The 18,434-nt window shown below is 45.2% G+C and overlaps 1 pseudogene across 1 annotated transcript in view; it reads right to left on the reverse strand.

Moving 5' to 3' along the window:
* Positions 1–2,279: 2,279 nt before the first annotated feature.
* LOC144752259 (uncharacterized) overlaps positions 2,280–18,434 on the reverse strand; it is a 133,803-nt pseudogene continuing 117,648 nt past the window's right edge. Inside the window, exons 5-6 of the transcript XR_013594077.1 lie at positions 10,402–10,423; positions 2,280–5,149 (exon numbers count right to left, since the gene is read on the reverse strand). The product of XR_013594077.1 is annotated as an uncharacterized LOC144752259 (transcript). The remainder of the gene's footprint in view (positions 5,150–10,401; positions 10,424–18,434) is intronic.

The raw sequence follows: 18,434 nt of genomic DNA on the forward strand, positions 1-18,434 counted from the left end.
GTTAGCTCGTCCTGGTTTAACCCTATAAAAAGGGAGCTGGCATAGTCCAGCCGAGCCAAAACCGTTGCTTGTACCACAAGTTGACGGGTTGCGGCATCAAAATATTTAAGAGCAGGTCGCAGATTGCGCAGGATGCCAAAGCAGCACGCCGCCGTCCTTTTGGTGTGACCAACAAAGTTGAGGGAAGGGTCCAGCCAGACACCAAGATTTTTAATCTCCGCAACCAGAGTGGGGGTGGGACCCAGCTCAGGAGGCCACCAGGTATCTCCCCATAGGTCCGTCCGCTTCCCAAAGACCATCACCTCCGTTTTTTTGGCGTTAAGTTGGAGACAGTTGGACGTCATCCAACCAGCCACCGCCCTGAGTCCTTCTCTGAATCTTGGGGCATCCACCCCAGAGTCCCCGCTGATCGTGACCGCTAGCTGGGTATCATCTGCGTATGACACCATGGTCATACCACAGAGCTTCACCACCTCAGCCAGCGGCCTCACGTAGATGTTAAACAACGTGGGACTCAGCGAGGAACCCTGCGGAACCCCAAGAGACAGAGGATGACATTTGGACTGATAGGGCGGGGACGCCACACAGAATGAACGATCCCTGAGAAACGAACGAAACCACTGGTGTGCAGTGCCGGTCACCCCTATCTCCTCAAGACGCTGCAGGAGAATTTCATGGGAGACCGTGTCAAAGGCGGCGCTTAGGTCTAACAAAACAAGCGCCGCCGTTTGACCTGCATCCAGAACTGCCCGTAGTTGCTCGACCATAAATAACAATGCTGTCTCCGTACTATGGCCAGCCCGAAAACCATTCTGGGTGTCATCCAGAATATTGGCACGCGACAGATGATCAGTGAGGGCGGTGTTAACATGCACCTCCGCGAGTTTGGCTGGCCACGGGAGAAGCGAAATCGGGCGGTAGTTCTCTGATTTTAAGGGGTCGAGAGATGGTTTTTTCAAAATGGGCATCACTACCGCATGCTTCCATTTCAAAGGCACCTGGCCAGATGATAGCGACATGTTGATTAAGTCGCAGACCGGGCGAGCCAAAGTCTGGTCTCTGAACATTGGTGGCTTGAGCGGGTCAACCGGCGACCCAGACTTGACTCGAAGAGCCAATGCCGTGTAGGACTCCAAAGAGAGACAGGGGAGAGAGTCTAGCACCACTTGATCCTGCAGGATGGGTGGCCCCGTACTGGTTTGCGCAGTGGTGGGGAAGGCCCTATAGATGGTCTGGACCTTCTCCAGGAAGAAAGCCGCCAGCGCTTCACAATGGGTATTGGAGCTGATGGAATTGCCGGCAGGCTTCCTAGCCACAAGGTCTTTAAGGGCCTTAAAGATGGTTTTAACGGGGTTCCCGCTGCTGCGAAACTCCAGAGCGTAATATGCCGCCCGGGTTCTACAAACCGCGCGGTGATAGAACTTAACCGCAGCCATATACAGGGTTTTTTTGCTGCTGTCATACCTCTTCCTCCAGTCTCTCTCTGCACGTCTACAGACACTTTTTAAAGCCCTCAAATTGCCATCATACCAGGGGCTGGGGGCGCGAAGGCCACACTTACTGGAAACCATCGGGATAAGGGAGTCGAGGGCTCTGGTTATCCATCCGCAAAAATGGTCATAACCAGATTCCACGTTCTCCACTGCACCCAGAGGATCATCAGTGAGAAGGCGATGGAGATCTTCCGCCTTAAGTTTGCTCCAACGCCGTCTGGGCATAGCTCACAGTGGCGCCTTAAGTGGGGCTTCTATAAGAGGACAGTAGATAGTCACGAGCGAGTGGTCTGACCAGGTCAGGGGGAGAGGAGGGGCCACTGTAACCCCCTCTAAGTTGGAAAAAAAGGGGTCCAAAATGTGGCCACCCTTATGAGTGGGGTCCGAGACCAGCTGGAACAGTTGAAGGGCCTCGAGATCCGCCACCATCCCTCCCACTGAAGAAAGACACAGAGTGTCAAAATGGAGATTCAAGTCTCCAATGATAGAAAAATTGGCAGACCCTACTGCTAGTGAACTAACTGCCTCAGGAAGAGCCTCCCTAAATGCCACGGAACTACCAGGTGGGCGATAAATCAGCAATCCTGACATGGTAAAATGCGATGTAACTGCAACCTTGAACAGGGCACTCTCGCATCCCGTGATGTTCTGCACTTTCCAGGCGCAAGGATAACAAGTTTTAACTGCAAGAGCGACTCCACCCCCTCTCGAAGAGCGGTTGAGCGTGAAGATGGAATACTCCGCGGGGAGCGCCAAATTCAATACAGTAGAATCGGTATCCTGCAGCCATGTCTCTGTCAGACAAAAGATGTCAGGGGGGTCAATGTCCATAAGATCAGCAATATCCTGATAATGCTTGACCGCCGATCTTACGTTCAAATTCCAGATGGTGAGATGTCGCGAAGAGACGTGGCTGCTTATAGCAGGCTGCACTATACTGGACCCCAAGCAAGATGGTGCTTATGCAACACAATTAATATCTAATCAAGAACTAAAGCCTTGATAATATAACTGCAACAAATAATTATAAGCAAACTGTGAATATGCCTAATATAAATGTGTGAAATGGTATTAAAAATAAAATAAAAAGTGATGTTAAAATACATCTACACAGTATGCTCTCCAGTACGGTACAAACTATCGAACATGCTGTTTCGATGATATGCCTTGTCTAAGCCTGCATCATTGGGGTTGCCCTGGATTTCTCCGGCCTCTGCGTCCTGAATAGCTAATTGCAGACATTTTCCCTCTTGATCAGGTTGTGTAATTCAAATACAAATGGCACCTACATCCTATTCAATTTGTATTTGTTACATGTGAGGTTATCAGCATCTGTCTATCTCCTTAAACCTCTACTATTGCAACAAAACTCTTTCTTAAAAATGTCACATGTCTATGAACGTCTGCCAGTGATGACATTATAAAAGAGCACACAGTCTACGGAGAATGACTGTTTTCACATATCTTTTATAGTCATCATACATTTTAAAAGATAACACGAGTGCTTTCTTTATTATGTGAAATTCACTGAAGTGGCTGCTTAACCCCTAAAGTGATTTCTTATTTTAGAATGTAGAGAATAATAGTATTATTCCCACCTTCTGCTTCTCCAAGGTAGGTTTTATAGAAATTCAAGCTGGCATAAAACCAGCAATAGATGGCAGAAAGGCTGTGTCAGACATACTGAGCTATGTTTGGTAAAATAAGTAACATTACATTTGGTAGTAACAGCACTTTTAACAAAAGAGACAAATGAGTGAATGGCATGCAATAAATGGTTGTTTGTATTATTTGGTGTAGAGATCAACAACTATGCTCATATTTAGATTTTATCCTAGGATATTTTTTGACAGATGTTGTTAGTAGCATGCCTAATTTGCATGTTGTGTGTCAGCTTGTGTTGGCTCGTCTTGTTCTTGTCACTCCCCTGGAATAGATCCTCTTTACCATCCGTCTGATTGGATGACTTGGATACTTTCACTGCTCGCTATGAGGGACTGCGCATGCCTTTTTGGTTAAGCGTTCCATGGGAGTGAATGTGTTTTGGGTTTATGAATTTACAGGTTTTATCACTAATCCCGAAATGTAGCTGAAAAGATCCTTGTTAGTCCAAGCATTGTTCATAGTGTTGTTTTTACCAGAAGTATGATCAGATATGCTTGCATGGTTTTTTCTTGCACTTTTTAGGAACACTGTTTCACTCAATAAAAACCAACTATAATTCTTTTTTTTAGTCCACCTTATGCTAATCTTCTAATATGCTTCCTAGTATTTCATGGTTTTCCTTACAAGTAGAGAAGAATAGATACTTTCATAATTCCATAAATATCTATGTTTTTCTTCATTCCTGCAAGTCGGGTCTTCTATCATCTACTTTTTATTATCTGGTTCTGGAATGTCCCACTTAATTGTAATGTTATAATTTGCTGTAATTCGTTCACCTCTCAATAACTGCACTTGTTTGCTCCTGTGTGTATCCACAGTTGGGTCACTATTATTGGCCTTACATTCTTGCCAAATTCTCTACATCTCTAGGATTATTTCAATTGTTCAATGAAGGTGAACATTGCTTATGGCTGTGCAGATCTGATAATCGACTAAAGACTTTCATACATTCAGTGCACTTGTGTGGCTTTTACCGTGGGAGTTCTCTGATTCTTCCTTAGGTTTGAGGAGTCACTGAAAGATCTTTTATACTCAATGCAATGGTAAGCTTTTTTCCGTGCGTGTTCGCTGATGACTTTGCAGAATAAATAATTGACTGAAAACACATTCATTGCACTTGAATGGCTTTTTCCCCTGTGTGAGTTCGCTGATGTCTGTGTAGGACTGATGACTGACTGAAGCTCTTCCCACATTCAATGCAATGGTAAGGTTTTTCCCCAGTGTGTGTTAGCTGATGGCACTGTAGATCTGATAATTGACTAAAGCTCTTTCCACACTCGTTACAAAGGTATGGTTTTTCCCCTGTGTGTGTTCGCTGATGTCTGAGTAGGACTGACGATTGACAAAAGCTCTTTCCACATTCACTGCAATAGTATGGTTTTTCCCCTGTGTGAGTTCGCTGATGTCTGTGTAGGACTGATGACTGACTGAAGCTCTTTCCACATTCACTGCACTTGAATGGTTTTACCCTAGTGTGTCGCTGATCTGTTTGTAAACATGATAACCGACTAATGCTCTTAACACACTCACTGCACTCAGAAGGCTTTTCCCCTGTGTGTGTTTGCTGACGATTCCTTAATGTTAAGGAAGGTCTAAAACTACATCCACATTTATTGCATTGGTATGGTGTTTCCCCAGTGTGTGTTCGCAGATGTCTTTGGAGATGTGATGACTGACTGAAGCTCTTCACACATTCATTGCAATGGTATGGCTTTTCACCTGTGTGTGCTCGCTGATGCCCTTGGAGGTGTGATAACTGACTAAAGCTCTTCATACATTCATTGCAATGATATGGTTTTTCCCCTGTGTGTGTTTGTTGATGTCTTTGGAGGTTTGATAGGTGACTAAAGCACTTTGCACATTCATTGCAATGGTATGGTTTTTCCCCTGTGTGTGTTCGTTGATGTACTAAGAAGTTTGCTAACTGACTAAAGCTCTTTCTACATTCATTGCAATGGTATGGTTTTTCCCCTGTGTGTGTTCGTTGATGTCTTTGGAGGTCAGATAACTGATTACAGCTCTTCATACATTCAGTGCAATTGAATTGTTTTTCTCCTGTGTGCGTTTGCTGAGGGCGCTTTAGTAGTGATGACAAACTAAAGCTCTCGAAGCATGTGTCTGATTCTTTATTCTTGGTTAGTGTCTCTGGATTGGGTATATATTTGTCTACATCACATAACGGTGTTTCCTGAAGGGTCAACATGTCTGTTAAAGCAATTGTGTTATTCTCACACTCCCTAAATGTGGGTGCTATTTTGCACATTTAGTTTCCGATTTAACAATAAAGTGCAAAGGGCACCTAATACCTGTTACACTCATAATGTGTGTAATACTTCTTTGTGTGGCTAGTGGTTTTGTACAGCTGGGGATAAAGATTCATCTTCCTTTTGGTTGGTGCAAATTGGGACAGAAGTTTTGATTTTATTTAGCAGAACTCGACTTCCATTTAAACTTCAGTTATGCGGCTCCACTACGTTGTTCTTTTTTCTGCTTCCTGTGGTTTGGCCAGAAATAGTTTACAAGATACATAAAAGACTGAATAGTGGTAGTCATTTTACGAAGCAAAGCACTGCTGTAAGCACATCATACCGATCCCATGATCAAAGCTTGTACTGGATACTTTTATATACAATATGAGGTTTATCAGTGGTGTTGCCTAAATTTTCAAGAGTTCTTTTCTTGGTCTTGTGATGTGGAGGCACACAGCTCAGACTTGTACATTCACTGAATTGCCCTTAACTGCTTCTTCTGAGATCTGTCAGTTAAGGTTCGGGTTCGTCTGTCTATGACTGTGCTGATGTTTTCCTGAATACTGGAGCCCAGTTTTTCATTGTTCTTGCAATGTACAGTAATGTCTTCATTATCCATATTCATTTCAAGTATTCAAGGCTTGTTTTCTGTTGGGTGTAAAGAGATGTATAATTACTACATGCAAATGTACTGGAATGTGAATATACAATGTTTAAATGGTAGTAAAAGATATCTTGTCTTTACCATCTTTGAAACTTAGTAAGGGATATTCCCCCATACACAGATATTTAACTAGAGGTTCTGTTTAGCACAACACATCCTATGACTTCAGAAAAGGAGGTGATTTGTCAGGGTTCACAAAGTAACTCAGTGAAGAAAATGCACTCAAGGAGCACCCACTTGCTACAAGCTCAAGTTTAGGTAGATGCATATGATCAAGATTTTATTTGAACAAGAACAGATTATGGAAGAAGATGGATCAGGATGTGCTGCTGTTTCTTCAGTTTAAGGAAGTGTATAACAATGGTAACTCTTCAGGAAGTATAAAACAAGTATATAACAAAACTAAATCTTCAGGAAGTACAAACCAAAGGTAACTCATTGTACAGTTTTCTACCAAAGCAGTGGAGCGTTGTTCTGCATGCAAATAGCAGAAGACAGGTCCTGGCCTGAAAGTCAGGTGCCCGTGGTTAGCAGTGCAGGGATGACAAACTAGGTGCATATGTACCTGAGAGGTACAAGCAGTGGAGGTGTACACAGGTAGGTGCCTGTGGGGTACAAACAGAAGAAGTGCACGGGCAAGTGTTTATGAGGTACAAATACAGGAGGTGCAAAGGCAGGTTCTTGTGAGGTACAGTGTAGGTGCACTGGTAGATGCTTTTGAGGTACAAATAGAGGAGGTGCACAAGTAGATGCGTATGAGGTACAAACAGAGGAGGTGCACAGGTAGGTGCATATGAGGTACAAACAGGAGGTGCACAGGTAGGTTCTTGTGAGTTACAGAGGAGGTGCACAGATAGGTACGTATGAGGGACAAACAGATGAGGTGCACAGGTAGGTGCTTATGAGGGACAAACAGAAGAGGTGCACAGGCAGGTGCATGTTCCTTTCTGGGTCTGCTTCTCTCTGCACCGGGCAGGGTATTGGTTTTCAATGAATCCTCTTCCTGCGGCCTCTCATTGGGGGCTTGTTGAGTGGGCGTTACCACTTGACCATTCACTTAAGAGCAGCAAAGCCTCATAAAAATCAACATCTGGAGACTGCCTTCCTCAAGGGGGTGATCCAGGTGAGGGCCCAGGTGTCTGACAAAATGAGCTTCAGAGACAAAAGCATCCTAAAATCACTCTGCTTCTCAGGGCGTTCCCACCAGAGATCTAAGGGATATTTTGCCGTCAGTCCACAATATCAAGTTCTGACTCCCTTTTCAACTCCTCTGGTTCTACACCTGCCTCTCAGACAGGTAACTCCACAGATGTGACAGATATCCCATCTGCTCACTTTATTACAACTGCCACAGGATACCATGCACTTGTAATAAGACGGACGGGATATCTGTCATGTTTTGTGTCCTAGTAACCCGCCTGCCAAACTCTAAATCAGGCCCATGGTGCACTGTGTGTCCGATGTCTTTTTAGTGTCAGAAAGTCTCCATTTTATAAAAGACAGTATCATCTCAGTGCAGCTGTGAGTTGGAGTTATAATGCCACCACTGTTGTGTTTCTGTTTGCTTCTTTGCTCAGCTCCTATCACCAATGCTCATGAACTGTCAAGAGTAGATTTTGCTATTGTTTCACTCTGATGTTTCCAGTGACTGAAGCTCTTTACTCGATTGATTTTTTTAAATGTTGTTTCCAATGGGCAGCGAGTAGGGCTCCAACCGGTTCTATAAACGCAGTCTTTTTGTGACTGCGTTTAACTCGGCTGGCGTAAGAATAAGGCAAGGCAAGAATAAGGCAAGGAAAGTAATGCATAATGTGCTGCTCTCTGCATGTCATAAAGTGGTCACTTTCTGACACTGCACTTTGGAAACTCTAAACTCTGAGCATGCTTACAACATACCTCTTGGAAAGTGTATATTGGGATGAGAACATAATCAGAGGGCAGAAAAGAAAGGAGTGAGAAAAGAAAATGCAGAAGGGAAGAAAAGAGGAAAATAGTCCAGCCTAGCGCTGGGCTGCCCGAGGGTAGCCAGGCGCTCTACAAGTGCTTCATTATTATAAGCAAGGGGTCAGCCTTAGAAAAAGATGAAATGAAGAACTTCGTTTAGAGCCCTTCTTGAACTCTAATGTCATCACTTTCAGGGAGGGAGAGGGTCTGATATGAACTGGTAGTGAGTACCAAATATTCATTGCATTGCTAGACGAGGGTCTAATGTGCGTAAATGTCTGTCAAATGAGGCAACGTGACATAAGGACTGACTTCCTAGAGGTCTGTTCGTGCTCGATAGCCTGGGCCTTCACTTAAATGCATCAGATCGTATCACTGCATTTATTAAAAGTGATAGTTCTCAAATATGATCTTAGAACAAACTTCATGCCTTCCCCACCCTGACAACAATACCATTATTAAATCAAAAGTCTAGACAGTTCTCTTGTGCACCATCTATGTGACCTTGTTTTTTATTATACATGGAAAAAATATCATTTAGTAAATTAAACAAAGATGTTTTGTACAGTGTTCATCCTGGACTGATGACTTTCAAGTTGCTCTCATATGTGTGATAATGAAGTAAAAGGAGCGAAAGTGAAAGAAGACAATTGCCTGGGGTAATACAATTTGGTCAAGCAAGGAAGGCAAGATTGATCTTATGATTTCTAATTCCAGACTGACAAATTAGCAAATAGATGGGTATGTCTTTAGCTCTCTCATTTTACATCACAGGTTAGTGCTATGTCTTTAGTACTTGGGGCAGAATGTTTAGGTCTGGGTGAAAGACAAAAGGCTCAAGCCCACTTCTATCACATGATGGCAATTAAGCAGAGAAAGGTATTGTTTCAAGATTCATAACTTTCTGACTAAACCATATTTTAATGGTTGGACAATGAAACTGGGTGTTCTCTCCTTAGAGGCAAAATGACACAAAAGTGACAGAATCCATGATAAATTGAACAGTGCAGCTCTCTTTAGTGCAAAGCATGGATCAAACCTGCACAGTTGCAAATGTAACTGGATCGCAAAACACATTGATTGTAACAGAGGCAACATTAAAAGGCGAAAGCCCCCTGATTGTTTCCTTTCCAGGTATACATATACTTTTATCAAAGATACAGTGCCCATGTAAACCATACCAGGAGTGTTAGTAAGCACACACCTAATATTAAAAGATAGCTTTGATAAATTCAGAGCAGCTTACGAAGGGTTAGATTCTGCACATTCTGTAATCAGCACTACAGTGCCACAGCAATGATAGTGGTGGCCATGTTTACTTACGATTGCCAAAAAAACTACTCTTCTGTAGTAAGTCCAGCACCTACTCCCATCACAATATCCAATTTCCAGCATCTAGAAGCTTTTGGGTATTAGTTTGTGCTTTATAAATAAATAAATATGCCGTGGGTGTAATTTCCTAATCTATTTTGGCCCACTGCCAACAGCCAAGTAGAATAACTACACAGTGGGGTTAATTCTTGCTCTTGATTTCTATGGGTGTGGCAGCACAACACTGCCCTTGTTGGAGCAGTCATAAAATACTTATAGTACCTTGTAGTAATGAAAGCAGTTCATACCTTTCATTCAGATGATGGCCCTGCTTTCTCCACTAAGTGTATGCTATATCTGCTTTGGGAGTAATTTCCATCTGGATTGTGGTAAAGTGAGCCAATTGTACCAAGACTCGATAGCTAGCGCCCTGTATTCATGATTGTTATGGTTTCATGGACTTATTCAGGTTAAGTGAGAACTAATTAATTTGTCGAGAGTAAATGTAATAGTAATAGGCCAGTAAACTTTTGTGTGACTTATCTATGTTTGTTCCTGACCTCGCTCTCCCTAGAAAACAAGGTGAGTTTAAATCTGATTTGGTAGACAACATTAACATTTTGCAGAGACTGCAATCACTCCAACAAATTCAAGAAATTAAACACAAGCTTACCAACATTAAAAATATCAAAGATAAAAACAAAGCTGCTGACTGGTAACTCTCAAAAGGGGTAAACCTAGCGCAAGAATGGATTCCAAATAAAGAGACATTTGGCCTATCCTATAGGGCATCTAAGCCAGTCCCTGAAGCAAAGACAACGAGGAAGGTGTTAAACAACCCCTTAAAAGAAACACTATGTGGCTATTTCTGTTCGGGGACCCGTTATAGAATACATTCTTACATTGCGACTCACTTACAACATTATCTAAGCTCCAAGTAATGCTAATTTCTATTTAAGAAAGTCAACTTTAGAAAAACTAAACAATTTGTCAGAGCACTGATTATAAACTTAGTCCACCCTTTATTTAGAACTACGAGGAAAAGCCTGGTGGTCCCAAGACACAAAAGCAAAACAAGCAAAGATAATATGTCTGTCCTTGGCAGGCTGGTGTGATGGTTAGAATGTTGTTATTATTTCAATCATGTGGCAACAAAATAAAAATTAAAAAGAGAACATTTGCCTCTAGCTAACCCTGGCCACCCTATAAAACATGTATCATTAAAGACAAGCTCAGAACTAATGATACAAATCAATATTTTCCTTGGACCCTGAAAGTCACTTCGTTAGCAACAGATGGCTGCAGATGCACAACTTTACATTTACTGTACTGTTCATGTACTGAATAATTTCACTAAAATTACAAATATGCATCCATGGATAGTAAAAAGCAAAGCTCTGATAAAATTCATAATATATCTACCCGTACCTGTAGCTTTCAATTCTGGAGGCTTTTTATCCTCAACAGAAAGGATTAAGGGCTGTTGTGTTCAAGGTCCAGTTTTATTATCAAACTGCCTAACACTGCTTGCTTTGAGGACCTCATGTTTAGAAATAAAGGCACACTTGGAGAATGACTATTAGATAGTAGAGGAATTTCCTTTCAGAGCTCCAAGGAAAATGATGCCTAATCAGACCCGTAAGAACCTCGCAGCTAACCCTAAAAAGAGCAAATGCCTTCCATCAGCCAGGCTAGCTTGAATCCAGTGGCAAAGTGAGCAAGGGACCTACGTCTGGGCATACCCTGCCAACTCAGGGCGAACAAAGCGATACCAAAGAGATGATGGACTTTTCAGACACTCACCCCCAGTCACAGATCTGGGTTGAATCCATCAGTTGGCAGGGTATGCCTAGACATGGGTCCCTTGCTCACTTTGCCACTGGATTCAAGATAGCCTGGCAAATGAGGGCTGTTAGCCCAAAACATGTCCTCGGAAGCTTGTTTCCGGTCCAGGGTGGACCTGGCTTGGCAGTTCGGTCTGGGCTGTTCCCATGAGGCACAGGGTCAAGACTGATTTGCATATGGCTGGGTCTGAACTGGGGTGGCAGAGTAGGCTAAAGAACAATGATGGATTCAGCCCAGATCTGTGACTGTGGGTGAGTGTCTGAAAAGTTTCAGCGCTCCGTCCATCATCTCCTTGAGTTTGCTCTGTTAAGGATTCAGAGGTGTTTAAAAAAGCCAACAACTTTACCAAAGGAAAAACATCCATATATGTGCTACTAAAGGGAAACCGAAACAAGCACTCAGAATTATTGCAATTAATTTCTTTCCATTACACTCACTGCACTTTCAAGAAGAAAGTCACAGACAGCGCAATATACTCTGCACTTGCAAGAACCATAACTTAGGCAGCTGCCTCTTAGCAACTAACCAAAAACACACACAAGCCGCTAACAGCTTGTGCAGAGGAGAGGAGCAAAGTGAAGCAGGGAAGGGGATGAGGAGAGCAGGGTATGGAGAAAGCAAGCATGAGCAGTGTAGGATCTTGGAGTGGCACAGGAGGAAAACATGAGGAGCGGGTAGAGGGCATCCTGCGATCACATCAGGGCTAAACACAAAGGACACACTAAAGTAACAAGCATTGAAAATGCAATAGGACTTGCCTTTGATTAAGTTAAAGCCATTTGCTTTGCTAATGGTATTGTATAGCTAAGCAAATGGCGTTAACTTAATAAAAGGCGAGACCTATTGCATTTGTAATGCTTGTTACAGGCTGCTGTAAAGACTAGTAGGGCTGCCACTACAATGGTAGCTTAGTGAGACACAGTTAAGTTATAGCCCATGGATAAATGTACAGATTACTTTTTATGGCTGTCTTTGGCTCACCAGCTAACCCATCAATATAGCACACTCTCCTTTTATGTAAAAGGGTGTATATCGGAATTTATTTCAAATGTCAATGATATATGGGTGCGTCATACTGTAAAGGATTTTTAAGAAGGTTTTATAGAACGTTTGTATATTTGAATCGGAATTAATTGTTAATAAATTTGGGTTTATATATATTTTTTATTGTTTTAGAAATTGCGTGGCTACTCAACTATTTTAAAGACTGAAGAAATTAAATGGTATGCACTTTTATGTATTTTTAAGGTGAAATAAAGTTTGATTTTGATTTGACTGTGTCTGATTGCATATGAAGATGTCTTATTAGAGGCAGAATAAATGAGTGACGGTGTCTGATTAGAATCAATAAAGTAAGCCTACTGGCTTTAAAATGAAGATAAACATGGCCATGCATGTAGTTGTCTGTTTCAGAGGAGGGATTGCTCTGTTAAGACACCATTTTACCCTAGGCTATTGAGTTGTCACCATCAGGGGACAGTGATACTGATATCTAATACCAGGTGGGACGGAGGCAGTAAACAAATGTGGGATCACTCTGCTTCACCACCCAGCAGGTTTGCCCCTAGGCATCCTGCTAAATGCGGTTCGCCAAGTGTGTGTACTTGCAAAGTCTCTCAAGTGAGGCAGTGTCATGCCTCATGTGTCCAATATCAAGACGAGCAGAGAAGCTAACCCCACACCACCCAACATCTGAATGTGGCTCCTGAAAAAAGCTGTGTTTCGACAATTGCAGCACTTTAATGGGTGCCAAGCCCTTATCACCCCAGATAAACATGCCTGTGTCCCGGACGCCGAACTGCTGGTTAACATACCTGAAGAATCGGTAATATAATATTGTTGATTTTGGCGACCAACAGAGTAAACAAAAAAGCAAAAAAAAAACAGGCACAGGTTCTCCCATATTATTCACAGACACTAAAGCTAAACCTTGCATCCTTTGTCCTTTAACATTGCCTTATCAACTTACATACCAAGTCAGCAGCAAATTCACGAGGTTCATGAGTACAGTAAACAAGGCAGTGGTTTCTGCAAACAAACAAGAGGTGCACCTCCAAGGCACATGCTTTCCACGTCATGAAAGAGTACTGATCCGCTCTTCACCAATCCACTTACGGTATCTCTGCGGCAGTCATTAAGATAGATCATGAGACTGGCACCATCCCTGCTGACTGCAACCAGGCTGTCCTGGTGGGCACCAAATCCAGACAGGCCGAAGTCATGCAGACAGAAGGCAATGGGAAGAATGACGTCAGCAACGGGCATCATATTTAGTATACAATTCTCCGCCCATTTTACACTTGGGGGTTCCCTGGTCTATCGACCACCTGGACCAGCTAAGGACTTTCTCAAGTCCTGTGGGGACGCTCTGGCTGAGCGTGCTCTGCGCTTCTCCAAATATGTGTTTCTTGGTGATGTGAATATCCACCTCGATCACCCTGAGGCACCTGACTCCTCAATCCTTTTGGATGCTTTCCATTTGGCCAATCTCTCCCAAAGAGTCCTGTTTCCAACTCATCTTGGAGGTCACACCCTTGACATCATTAGGGCTAACTTCCCTCTATCGGTGAAGAGACCGAGGCCGGTTGCATGGTCCGACCATTTTCCTATCTTCTTTTCTTGGGCCATGACTAATCTTTTTCCTCTGGCTCACTGCCATCGCCCCCCTGCCTTTGGGAGATTGGACTCAACGGCGTTGGGTGCCTCGTTGGCAGCCTCCCGCCCCACCCTCACAGGTGACCTGGAAAATAACATAGTCCAGTTTGACAATTGGATTACCTGCGCACTGTTGTCTTCGTCTGGCCCCTGTAAGTCTAAATTTAGTAGAGAGTCCCCCTCTAAGCCTTGGTTTTCCCCCAAACTGGCTACTCTGAAACACGATTGCAAGATAGCTGAGAGAGCTTGGTGGGCTGGGGGCGATTGCCTAGTCGATAGAAATCATCTCAGAGCTAAACAAAGACTGTACTAAACTGCCATTGGGGAGGCCAAAGGCCAGTACTTCGCTAGGCGTATTGACCGAGCCAAGAATAATTCAAAAGAGATTTTCTCTATTGTTCAAAGATTTTTGGCACCTAGCGCACAGGCGGCTACTTCCCCGGTTTCTGATACGTCGTGTAACTCCTTAGCGTCTGTTTTTTAAGACAAAATAACCAGTATCCAAGATTCACTTTCCGCCTTTCCGGGGAATCCCGATGTGGTGCTCTCTTCACCGGTGAGGATGGCCGAGCCACTCTCTACCTTCTTGGAATTCAGGCCGATTGATCTGGCCAGCTCACATAAGTTGGTGAAGGCCTTCAAGTCAGGCTCTCCGAAGGATCCTTGTGCTGCTAGGCTCTTATCGGAACTGGCTGATACCCTTAACATTGAAGTGAACTTTATGATCAATAAATCACTTTGCACGGCTTGTGTACCGATGGCATGGAAATATGCCTTGATTCTCCCCTTAATAAAGAAACCTTCTCTGGACCCCTCACTACCAGCAAATTACCCTCCCATCTCGTTGCTTCCTAGTCTAGCGAAAGTCTGCGAAAAGGCTGTTACTTTCCAACTTACCAACTTTGTGGAGTACGAAAATAGGCTGCATCCGCCTCAGTCGGGTTTCCGTGCTGCCCATAGCACTGAATCAGTGCTGCTGGAGGTCACTGAGGCTATTAGGGCATGTTTGGATGCCGGCGGGAGAGCAGCATTGGTTATGCTTGATCTCTCGGCGGCATTCGATACTGTCCCGCATGCCCTGCTTCTCAATCGGCTTTCCGCCATTGGCATCTCTGGCAGTGCCTTACTATGGATCAGTTCCTTTTTGGAGGGCCCACAGCAGCAAGTCTGGCTCCCACCGTGTGCCTCTGGGGTCTTGCCTGTGACTACTGGCGTGCCGCAAGGGTCATCACTTAGCCCCCTTTTGTTTAACATCTATGTGACTCTGCTGGTGGTTCTGGTGGAGTCACTGGGGGCTGAGGGCTTACGCTGATGACACATGTTGGACTTGGCCCTTCTGGCAGGTTCACCCCTAATCTTTTTTGCTTTTAGTATGTGATCTGTGGTAGTGATTTTTTGGGTCTCTGCGCACTTTTTCCCTGTGTCCCAGAGTAAAGTGCGTGCGTGTAGTGAGGCTGGCCTGCCCTCCCATAGGAATGCATGGGAATGTGTGTGACCATGTTAGTTCCTGATGTGTGGAGAGTGCAGGCTCGAGTTTGGTATGTGCGAACTCGTGAGAATGAACGCTGCGCAATGGTATGTGCGGCGTGTATGTGTCTAGTGGGGAAGCGCCACTTCTAGACATTGATGTGTGTGTGCAGTGAGGGTGCTGGAGCTGGCTGGCAAGCCTGGCTCCAGGAAGTCTGGATGGGTCTGCCCAGGAGTGAGTGGAGAGATCAGCCTGAGTGATGTGAGGGAGGGGTGCACCTGGTTCCTCAATGGGGCTGGGCTTTCCCCACACAATGCTGGCTCCGCCCCCTGTGGTACGTCTAACGACCCTAGCCTTCCTAGTGAATGAAAGGGGTGGTTGAGCCATCATGGGTGCTCCAAAACCAGCTGCGACTGGTTTCTACCCCACCCTGCACCTACAAACAAAGGATTTTAGAGTATAGGAAGGGGCTGTGTCCCCTTACAATTGGTTCTGTTCCAGGATCCTGCCAGAGGGTGCTGCTGCTGTACCTGGGGCCAGGAGGACCGCCACTTGGCTTGTCTCCTTGCCTGGAGACCCAGTGAGCTGGCTCTGGGCCCAGCCTTGTCCCCCTGCCTGCTTTAAAGAACTTTGCTGGACTTTGTGCTCTCTTTAGCGCGGGGAGCGCTTTACTTTCTCTGCTAGGGCTGGGAGCGCTTTGCTTGCTGTGCAGGTGCCCACCCTGCTTGTGGTTGCTTTGGCCGGTGCCCACCCGGCGTTTGACCCGAGTGTTCAATTGCCGATTTCGGCGCGGCTGCCCACGCCGCATATTCACCCTCTATTTATCTGCAGCTCTGCCGGGTCCCCACCCCGGTTTATTATCCCGCACCTGGTGCCCGCCGTGACATACTGTTTCCCCCTCTCCGGGCCGCCGCGCTGCCTGCGACGACCCGGAAGTATTGTTGCCCACACCGGACGTCCCGCCCCGTAGCCGTGGAGCGAGAAGGGTCCGGCCGCGTCGGATCCCTGGAGAGCCCCGACGCAGAAGGAAAGCGGCTGGGAGTGCAGACGGGGCTCCGGTGGTGAAGAGGAGCCCCGCGCTGACTGAGAGAGAGAGACGCCGCAGGGACCCAGCGCGACGTCAGAGGCCGGTGAGTGTAACCGGGCGAAGGGAGAGGCTCAGGGGCATCGTTTGTTGTGAGCCCTGCAAGGCTCCACCACCGGCCGCATTCTTGCCGAGGGCCTAGCAAGGTTCTAGGAGGCATTTTCTGATTCACTGAGAGCCCAGAGAGGCTCAAGGCGCCCCCAGTGTCCACGGGTCCCCCGTGAGGGACCCCACCGCTCCCACCTTGCCCACATTGTTGGTCAGAGCCATTGAGGCTCGAGGGGGGCATTTTCTTTATTTAGAGCCCCAAGAGGCTCCGGGTGCCATTTTGCTTTACGAGCCCAGAGAGGCTCGAGTGCCAGTTCTTTGCTACGAGCCCAGAGAGGCTCACAGCCCACATTATTTGTGCTAGAGCCCTGCGAGAGGCTCAGGATACCATTTTGCTTCACGAGCCCAGAGAGGCTCGAGGGCCAATTCATTGTTCGAGAGACCAGAGAGGCTCTTAAGTTCCAGTCTATTTGTTTTGCAAGCCCTGAGAGGCTCTTGGGGGGACACCGTCAGTTGGTTAGAGCCCCGTGGCTCCCACGCTGTATTTCGCCCCACCATTGTTCTTGAGCCCACGAGGCTCCAACGTTGGCCCATCATTGCTTTACAACTGTCCAGCACTTAGTGGACAGTTGCCACATTTAGGTCTGTGTTCTTTGCTGCCTGCGCATCCGCCCTGACAATTTGGACTAAGGGCATTTCAGCCCTTGCGAGGCCAGTTGGCCTGGGGGACAGTTCTAGTGTTGTGCTACGTGCACCCTGCGCATTTATGGTTTACTTGCTTATGTGATTCCTGCGCAAATGTTCTACCTGCACCTCTGAATATGCTTTTAATGCCTCATGTGCAAGGTGTTTTATGTTTCTTCCCCTTTGCTAAAAGTGACCTGCTTAGAGGATTGTTTATGTTTTATTACCTTTGCTAAATGTGACTTGCTTAGGTGATTATTTTATGTTTCTTCCCCTTTGCTAAAAGTGACCTGCTTAGAGTATTGTTTATATTTTATTACCTTTGCTAAATGTGACTTGCTTAGGTGATTGTTCTATGTTTCTTCCCCTTTGCTAAAAGTGACCTTCTTAGAGGATTGTTTATGTTTTATTACCTTTGCTAAATGTGACTTGCTTAGGTGATTGTTTATGTTCCTATAGGTTCTGATCATAAGGTCCTAGTTCCTTGCGTGATTTTCCTACAGTGGTTAGGGTTGCGTAGGAGGTATTTACCCTTTACCAGTAGTTACTGGTTGTGTGCTACATTTACTATTTTGGTGCTACAGTCATTACATGTTTTATTTATTTATTTCATTTATTAAGCGCTCTATCACCTGATGGCATCCTGGCGCTGAGAAGCTCGGAGGTATGTAACAAGGGAAAAGACAGGAAGGCACGGGCAGTTGGTACAAACGGCAGCAGTTACACTCTGGGAAAGAGCCAGGTTTTTAACCTCCTTCTAAATGGTAAGAGTTGGCTGATATGTCTTAGTTCCAGGGGAAGACCGTTCCAAAGTCTGGCCGCAGCAACCGTAAAAGTTCTGCCACCAGTTCTGAATTTCCTAAAGCTGGCCACCTTAACCAATCTGGCTGAAGCAGAACGGAGGTCTCTAGCTGGGACGTACCACATAAATTTCCTCTGAAACTCAACCGGGCCAATCCCATGCAGAGCTTTAAACATGAGACAAAGGGACTTGAACTTTACTTTCTGTCCCACCGGCAGCCAGTGAAGCTCTGCAAGGGCTCTAGAGGATGAGGAACGCTTCGGCCAGCCCAGAGCAAGCTTAGCTGCGACAGACTGAACTCTCAAAAATCTGTCCATCAGGACCTTGGGGGATTCAAGCAGAAGGGCATTACAGTAGTCCAGTCTACTCAAGACTTAACTCTGTACCACTAGTGCCCGTGCTTGAGGAGGTAGTAAGGGGAGAATTTTGCGTAGAGACCTAATGATCACCACACAACTTCCCACCGTTTTGGTTACTTGGGCCTCCATAGTCAGTTTATTATTAAACATAATGCCTAAGTTA

Source organism: Lissotriton helveticus, chromosome 1_1 (genome assembly GCF_964261635.1).
Source record: "Lissotriton helveticus chromosome 1_1, aLisHel1.1, whole genome shotgun sequence".
Classification (NCBI taxonomy): Eukaryota; Metazoa; Chordata; class Amphibia; order Caudata; family Salamandridae; genus Lissotriton; species Lissotriton helveticus.